A 9,447-nucleotide genomic window follows, 5' to 3' on the forward strand; every position below is an offset into this window, starting at 1 on the left:
TCCTCCGGCTTTGCGCGTTCTCCCACATGGACGCGCGCGGGGTCAGAAACGCGCTCCAGACAGAGACTTCATCCGAACTGACGCGGAGCTGCAGGTGTCCTCGGGTAAAGCCGAACACAGAACAAACTCTGGAGTCCAGATGCTCATGTTTCACATGTGTCCAAGGGACCAGTGCGCGCTTCTCATTATGATGAACCGAACAGTGCGCGATAACAGATGACAAGTGAAATTGTCATGCAACGAAGATTTTATTTCCAGAGCTTCAGGTGTGATGTGTTTGTCTGTGTTGAAATGTCTCTTAAAATGACACACCGGCTTCAGCACTTGGGCAGCTCCGCGCTTCTCTGCGCGCATGCGCAACGGGTTCTGAGTGCTGGAGCGTGAGCGGATTCTTAATCGGAGGTGTTGATTGAAATATCTGCAATAATAGGTGATGCACAAACTCTTATAAGGGAAATGCTCTGATGTTCCTCTTTCATTTCACAGGACAGCCGATGGAGTTTCGTTTAAGCATCAACCGTAGTCTTAAATGTTCCTTCAAACATCGTTTAGGAGAAATAAGAACAGAAATGTGTAAGAGTGTAATTGTTGAAAGGCAGGAAGAGTCTGGAGGTGTCAAATGAATGTAGATTGTAGAGATCAAATGATCTAGATTTGATTTGATGAGACATGTTTGAGTTTATATTGAGATCTTCTGACTTTTGATTGCAACCAGAAAAGTTGAATTAGAACCTGATGTGGTAACCATGGCAACAGCAGGATGCTCCAGAACTTTGTGATAGGAAATTGGACTGTACATGACAATATGAGTGGGGTTGCTGATACGAAATACTTTTGAAAAGTTGACATGTCCTTCAGGATGAGGATGTGATGCGTTCAAAACTATTTAAAATCACAATGTGCCTGAATTATTCTGCACGACGTCTTCATTTTTAAATGCACTCCTCCACAAATCCACAAACACGCAACACGTGAAGCGGTTTTTGTTCGTTTGAATCGTCCAAGTTCAATGATTGTTTTTAGGATCGCCATGTTTTCATCAAACGTACTTTAGAAACACTTCCCAACAGGTTCTCATTCATAAAGCACTTCTCAATTTATTTACTGACGGTATTGTATCTGTGTGATCTCAGAAACTCAGGATTGAAAGAATTGTTTCATTGGTCATTGCTATCAATTTAAAAAAGAAACAGAGACAAAAGGCTCAGTAGCATCTCCCACGAGGGGACGAATCTGGAGCTCAGGTTGCCTTGGAAACAGACTCACTTAGCACATGATGGCAGATGCTGGAGGGTTTGAGTTTATGTGACAGACAGGGTCACGCGTGACTGACAGCTTCATTCACTTTATCTCCAGACGCAAACAGCTTAGCCACGTGTGTTTTGGTTTGTTCCAGTTATTTTAGTTTTCATTGCAAAAAGAAGAGATTAGTTCAATGCTTCGCCGTCTATTAACCATGTGCAAAGTGCTGATAAACACACCACACATTTAATGTTCATGAAGAGATGCTCTTTCTACAGCAGACAAAACAATTATAGCACTTGATGTAGAATTGCTTTTTCGGGTTATTATTATAATGTCTACAAGCAGAAGAAAAGGATTCTGGGCTATTGTGTTAAATGGATTGAGTTTGACTTTCGAGCACCTTAATGTGAACCCATTATAAAAAAACATTGTATTTGAGGATTCATCATGATGGAAAGTGACTGAAAGTCCGGATTGTAAACTCAGAAGTGAGTGAATGTTCAGTGTGGCTGCGGGTGAAACTGGTCCGTCTGCAGCCTTTGACTGCTCATTAAAATCTCTGAGCGATGACCTTTGCTCTGATGGGACAGCCTTTTATATGAGAGAGATCTGATATTCTCAAACTGAAGTCCGAGCGGTGAAATGTTCTTTTTATATGATCATTAATTTGAAACCGGGTGCTGTCACAACACCAGACTTAAAGCAGTAAAGAGTCAAACCGTCTCTGTATGTGTCAGAGTTATATTTCTGAAATGACACAACACTCTTCAGCCGGCAGCTAACAGAATAAAAAGAGAGAACGCTTTAAATGAAACTATAGAAGAGAACCACCCATTACTTCTCCTAAAGTCTGGACTATTTCTCAAAGACATCACTGAGATTAAATGGAGAGAAAATGGAAACTTTTGCTAATGTCTCAAATATTTCTCGTGAGAAAAAGAGTCTCAGAAGAAGTTTCAGAAGAGAATGTGTCAAACTGTCTCAAATTTGTTCTGACTGCAATGAAAGGTCAATATTATTGAAGATCTCAAAATGTGGACAACATGTAAAATGCTCTACTTGTAACTGACTTTGGATAAAAGCGTTCGGCAAATGAATCAATGTAAGTTACGATCTCAATATGAACTCAATATGTTTTAGTTTATAAAAGCATGTTTGCATAATCTTCTTTTTTTGGAAAGAGATCTTTTCATACACACTTCAGATTCACTGTCACCGTGTAATACAGAACTTATCCGTCCTGATAAAATCAATCTTTATATTGGAATGATGTTCAAACTTGCCCTCCCGATCGATTCTCATGTTTAATTTGATTCCTTATAGTTTCTATAGTATAGGTATAGTTTGGTGTTGACTCTTGTGTTTGTGTGTCACTCTTGGAGGAGTATTGTCTTCTGTCATATCTCATCAGCAGTGTTTAGAGGTGAAATACAGCCGTACTGTCCAGTATAGAGCTTTAGTGGCATTGACTGAAGTTTTATATCTATAAATAAACAATGTGCCTTCACTCATAGCCGCTGAAATACAGGATAAACAATATTTACTTTTGAAAATAAAAGCGTTTGGACTGAATCTGTGTTGAATGGTTGAGTAACTGCGTTACTACACTGAAGTCAATCACAGTAAAACCTCACAACCTTTGCATGCTTGATACAGATTGTACACTTAGTTTTGTGAAGCTATATATGAAAATAAGTACAAACTATATTTGATCAAAATTTACAATAAACTCCATTGGCTAAATAGATGAATATTTTTATCTACATACTGTATATAGATACTTTAATTTTTATCTTAATCTTTATACGTGCATGTTTATATTTAATTTTCCTGTGCTTTGGCAATGTAAAATTCGTTTTATCGTGCCTATAAAGCTTCTTTGAATCTTGAATTTAGTTTTATACCATTCGCTCAATGAAATTGATGAGACACATAAACATAAGCGTGATGTTTTCCTGACACTACAAACTGAAATAACACAGAATGAATCCTTGTAATACAGTAATAGAGCAACAGTAGTAATGTAAAATCTGAGTTATATTCATACAGCAATGTAGTTCATCTCTGCCAGAAATCCACCAGAGCCGGTTTATATTTGAATAATCATGTGCTAATGACTATTTCTGTATAATCCAACATGAAAGTGACTTCTTGTGATTGCTCTTTTTAATTGGAACTTAATGAGAATGGGGTGCGGGGGGGGGCTAATTGTGATGAAACTAATGTCATCATACAAAAGACCATCATGACAGTGTTAAAAACATGTTTGATTTCCTAAAGTCTTTGTTAGACTCTGAATATAAAATCACAATAACTAAACTTCATAATGATGCAATGAAGGGATTTTGACTGGAATAAACTGGCATGTTAAATAACTCCAGTTTCATGTTATATCTGTAAGTGTTTGATTTTCCTTCTCATTGGGCGCTGGTGCGCTGAGTAGAGATTAGATAGAAAAGTCATTCAAATGAAAGTGAAGTTGATGCGATCAGATTTTCTTTTGAACTTTTATTTGCAGCATCCATGTTTTTCCCCACCTGCTTTATTTGTTCTTCATTATTCTCCATCACTCACAGGTTTGCCTGCGCCAGCATCACTGGGCCATTTTTAGAACAGCAGTAAGCTGTAAACAGTGTCACCATGGCAACGTCACAGAAACACGCTGATAAGTGAACTGGCATCTTGAATGATGACAAATAGATCCATAAGATGCTTGTGTCTTCAACAGAGAATGTGAAGCACGCAGGTGTCAGAATAAACTTCACAGACACAGACGATCTATCACACAAATACAGTATTAAACACTCGAAGGAACATCAATTTGGTTTTATCATTTTATTAACCCTCGTGTTCTTCTAAACCTCTGTGACTTTCTTTCAGGAGACATTTAGTCAAGTCTTAGGAATCATCGCTTAGACTCATTCTTATATTTTGGGGTTTGAAAGATTATTGGTTTTCACCGATCATTTCCCAAACCATTTCAATCTTACATTTCAGGTTCAAATCTCTTATGTATTTGAGTTTCTTTCTTCTTCAGAAGATATTTTAAAGAATGTCGATAATCAAACGACACTGAACTCCATTGACTTCTATTGTATTTAACACAAAACCACTGAGACATTTCTCAAAATATCTTCTGTTGTGTTTCATTGAAGAGAAAGACTCACATACAGATTTACAAAAACACGAGAGAGAACAAATGATAGATTTTATACCCTTTATAAGCTAAAGGTAAGTCATGATATGTTTAGTTTGGCTTGAAATCTCCATTGTGATGATCTTCTTTCATTAAGTACCGATCACAGAGAAAAAACAGCTCAACCTCTCAACATTTTATAAATGTTCTAAAATAGCAAAACTATATAAGAACAGTAAGTGTAGTGAATAGCGTGTCGTTTGAGTTTCTTGACGTGTAACATGTCATATTCTCTACATTCAGAAGAACCTCTGTGATCACATGTAGAGCTTTACATTTAAAGCTGAACGCTCGGTCGACCCACGAGACCCAAATACATCAGAAATCCATTTACATTATTTCTGTATCCGAGAACACATGAACACAAGAGAGCAGCAAACATCAGCCTCTATTCTAGATCCAAACACAGAGATCTGTCAGGTGCAAACTGTGCTTTAGGGATTTGTGTGGATGGAGACTTTTTCAGAAATATCATGACATTCTGACACGTGCCAATAAACATGTATGACTGTATTATTCAGAAAGACGCTTCTTTCAGATCAGTTTATAGCTTGAAAGAAATGATTGATGTCAGGTTGGCGAACGATCAACACATTTAATGTATAAAATCAGTTTAGCACCAGTTCTTTTTCAAGAGGAGTAACATGGTGAAAAATAAGAGTCCTCATGAGAATCCTTTAAGAGAAACACAGCATTGCTCACCTCTGTCTCACACATTTATTTTTGGCACATCGCACATTAAACCCGATGAATACATGTGAGAGATGTGTTCAGGTGTTGGCAAGGTGATAGGGAGAGAGAATGATATTTTAAAGTCCTCAGATTATAGAGACATTTAAAAGACATTGAAATTAAAGCGCCACACTGACACCTGCTGGACAATTCTGTCATTTCTCTCTTTCACCTTGACACGACATGTGAAAACATCAGATGTCATTAACATGAATGTCGACAGATTGAAATAGTTCATGATTACGACACATAACTTCTCACATCTTAGTGTGAAAGCAAACGAGTTCATGTTGTTATTGTTGAGATGTGTAATGATCAATGCTGAACTCTAGATGGCAGAAAGATTGTAGGATTTTGCTCCTAAAGCGAGTTTGTATTTAAACTTTGATGGAACAGATTATTTATGCTTTGAACAGGATTTCATTATTTTGATGCAAATATTTTACAAATCTGTCATGATGCAAAGCAGCTGTACATTGTGACACAAGTTTCATATATTGCTGCTATTTTAGGAATATCTTTATCTGGTGTATCTGTGGTTCTGTGTCATTTTTCAGACTCACACGGACTCTCTGATTAAAACTGTCCATCTGAGAAATGTGTGGATTTCTGTTTTGTTCCTCCGTCTCTGCTGTCCCATCTGATCTCTCTCTCTCTCTCTCTCTCTCTCTCTCTCTCTCTCTCTCTCTCTCTCTCTCTCTCTCTCTCTCTCTCTCTGTCTGTCTCTCTCTCTGTCTCTCTCTCTCTGTCTCTCTCTGTCTCTCTCTCTCTCTCTCTCTCTCTCTCTCTGTCTCTCTCTGTCTCTCTCTCTCTCTCTCTCTCTCTCTCTCTCTCTCTCTCTCTCTCTCTCTGTCTCTCTCTCTCTTCTCTCTCTCTCTCTCTCTCTGTCTCTCTCTTTCTCTCTCTCTCTCTCTCTCTCTCTCTCTCTCTCTCTCTCTGTCTCTGTCTCTGTCTCTCTCTGTCTCTCTCTCTCTCTCTCTCTCTCTCTCTCTCTGTCTCTCTCTCTCTCTCTCTCTCTCTCTCTCTCTCTGTCTCATTTATTCTCATGTTATTGTTACACTACTTTAAACTTTTCATGTGACACATAATGTTTTAAACAAAACAAAACCATTTACAGCACTTGAATGAAGTTTCTTTTTAGTGTCCATTTTAGTTGGATTGAAGAGAAAGAGAAGGGAACAGCTCGAGACTGTGCTGGAATCCAAAGGTTAAATGAATATAAATCAGCTGAAGGTCGAGCTGACACACACACACACACACACCTGCAGATTCTCTTCACTGTGTTTCTATGGTGATGTGTGAAGATGATTTGAGATTATAGGGAATAAAACAAGTTCACTTTCAAGACACATATATATATATATTTGTTGGTCCAGATAAATCACTGAATTCTCTCTCTTATAAAAGAAACGTGTATATGTTGAAATCCAGACAGAATGAGTTGCTTTACGTGTGATTCTTGAGCAACAGTTCACACAATTCTTCTTAAAAGGACAAGAAAGACAAACTTTCCACATCTCCATGGTGATGTGATCATTCCTGTCACGTCTCTCAGACGGGTTTTAACTCACACTGCTCTGTTCTGCACAGCTCATGCCTCACACATTTATACTTTACATCTGAAGTTTGTTCCCATCAATGCACCTTCTACATATTTCCACTGAACGTTTATTTTTAAAGCTTCTGTTAAAGTACAGAATTTGGGCACTTTAAAAACAAGACTTTTTCAAAAGTAGAGATGATTCAGTTGAGAAAGTTTGGATCTTTTAGGGGAAAATGCATGAATGTTAACAAAATTGAATGGTGTGTGTAGTGTAAAAGGTCTTGATCATGTTTAAAGGCTTGTCAGTGATTATACAAATTACATCATGACAACCAATGATGTTATTAAAACGCTCAGTCTTGATCAAACTGTTGATCTGAATTCAGCTGATAGACTTTGTAATGTTACTAGACATCAAAATGTGATATTCTAGTAAACATCAGTTAACTGGAGAACACTTTGAAGATAATAAACGGAAACAAGAGACTTTTGTAAATAAACCTACTGTAAAAAAACTGTAAAAATGCTCTGAGTTTTCCCAATTGCTTTGTGACGGTTATTTGAAGCAGTGGATCTCAAACCGGGGGGCCCCAAGATGGTTCCAAGGGGTGCCACAGATTTTGTGGCATTTTATGAAATATAGAAATTTAGCAATACATTTTAAGCAATCAAACATCAGAAAAATAAGCCCACCAAACAAATGAATAGATGTTTCAGAATTGTGTTTTTGTTTTAATTAAAATTCCAAGTTTAAGATTATGAGTCATTATTTGGGGGCCACAAAGCAATGCACTCTACACAAAGGGGGCCTCACAACAAAAAAGTTTGAGAAGCACTGATTTAAAGGGTCACTGAAGAATTGAAATACCTGTCATAGGTACGAACAGACCCAGACCCTGAACAAATGTTCCCGCGAATACTGCTTTCACTTGTTTCTTTCTTCAATTTTTCATTCACTTACAGCCATTTGGCATCTTCTGAAAGGGGTTGTGATTCGGGTACTTTGGGCTCCTTGGATACCAAATGCTGGTTTACTGGATCAATGACCGCTGGACCAAAAGCTCTGAAGTTCTACCATGAATAACAATGAGATTCAAACTCAATTTCGCTCCATTTCCTGAAGAGCAGAGAAAACATTCTGTATTTCAACAGCGATACGATTCTCACATTATTCAGAATATCCGATCATATATCAATAATTGTGCCGCAGAAAAGAGAACACTTGACCGATGTGTCAGGCAAAGTTAGACATTGGTGTAATGATGAATATTTGATATGCTAATGTTGTCAGTTTTCTGCGGCTCAAGAGTCACATGACCGATAGAGCACAGATGATTGGTTCAATAAACCTGAGAGGCGTGTCTGGAGGGGCGATGGGGTACTTCATAAAAGAGAGAAGCCCTGAGGTGTGTCATGCCCCAAATTCTGGTTTGAATAGGAAATATGTCATAAGCAAGAAGAAAACATGGCTCTCAACAAGCTGTTAAGTATTTCAATTCTTCGTAGAATTAGTAGAAGAAGTTTTGCCTGAAGAAATATCAATATTTTATTATTGTTGTTTTTATTCCTTTACCAGAAGTATACAACAAAGAACAAATGCACAAAACATGTCAGAATGTACACTGTTAAAATTTGCACCTTAAAAAACAGAAAGTAACTGGCAGTGCGGTTGCCAAGAAGTTAATGTTAAATTAACGGTGCCTTGCTGTCGCTTAAATTGGTTCCTGTTTTTGCAAAAACACGACACAGATACAATAAAAAGGTGATAAGGACAAAATGATGTCTACTTTGATTGTCAGAACAATTACAGCATGATAGAAAATAAACGACATACATTTGCAAAAAGGATGAGGGCTTGCTGGGTCTCAGAGAAGTGAGACATCAGAAGGTGGATGATGCAGGAGGTCTGGGTGCAGTGACAGGACTGTCATGACATAAGCATTAGTGGGTTTGTTGCTGAAGAAGCCCACAATAGCTCAAAGCTCCAGTGCATGTTGAACTTCAGCTTTAAATGAGCATAAAGCATCATGTTATCATTATTCATATTTGAAGTCATCGATTCATATCAGTCACCGGTGCTGTGCTAATAAACTAGTATTCTATCAACAAACAACAAAATAAAATACAGCCAAAGCAGCCAAATGAACGTTTTAACATATGTGTTGCTGGTTTCAGAAAGAGAGTCAATATCCAAATGAAATCTCTTCCCCTTTTAACTATACAGTGTAAACTTGTGTAGATGAATTCTGTGACTTTAACCTTTTAATCGTTTTCACATAAACAGTTTATTCGTCATCATTTGGCGCTTTTCCACAACGAGAAGAGGACAATTGATAATAGAAAAAGTAAATCTTTCTAGAAAAAATATGATGAGATCTTTCATGTACCATGATTTATATTTCTGTAGCCTATTATCTTATATATATATATATTTGCTTTTTTGTCCTATGATGGTGTAAAATTGCCTTCATTTGTTTATAATATGCCTTTCGGAATTGTTCTAGATTCTAAGGAATGTATGTTTGCGCTTTTGTTATTGAATAAAAAAAAATAATAAAAAAAGAGGCGCCGCGCAGACTGTTCGGTGGATGACATCAAGTATCGCGGAGGCAAGTCGAAATCGCACCTTTCAAATTGCTCTCGCGATACCTGACGTCATACCACGATTTGTCTGCGCAGCCCCGCGCGATGTCCAAAAGCCTTTTCTGTTTGCCGGGGGTGGGTAATCCTC

The sequence above is a fragment of the Barbatula barbatula genome (genome assembly GCF_947034865.1).
Source record: "Barbatula barbatula genome assembly, chromosome: 9".
In the NCBI taxonomy this organism is placed as follows: domain Eukaryota; kingdom Metazoa; phylum Chordata; class Actinopteri; order Cypriniformes; family Nemacheilidae; genus Barbatula; species Barbatula barbatula.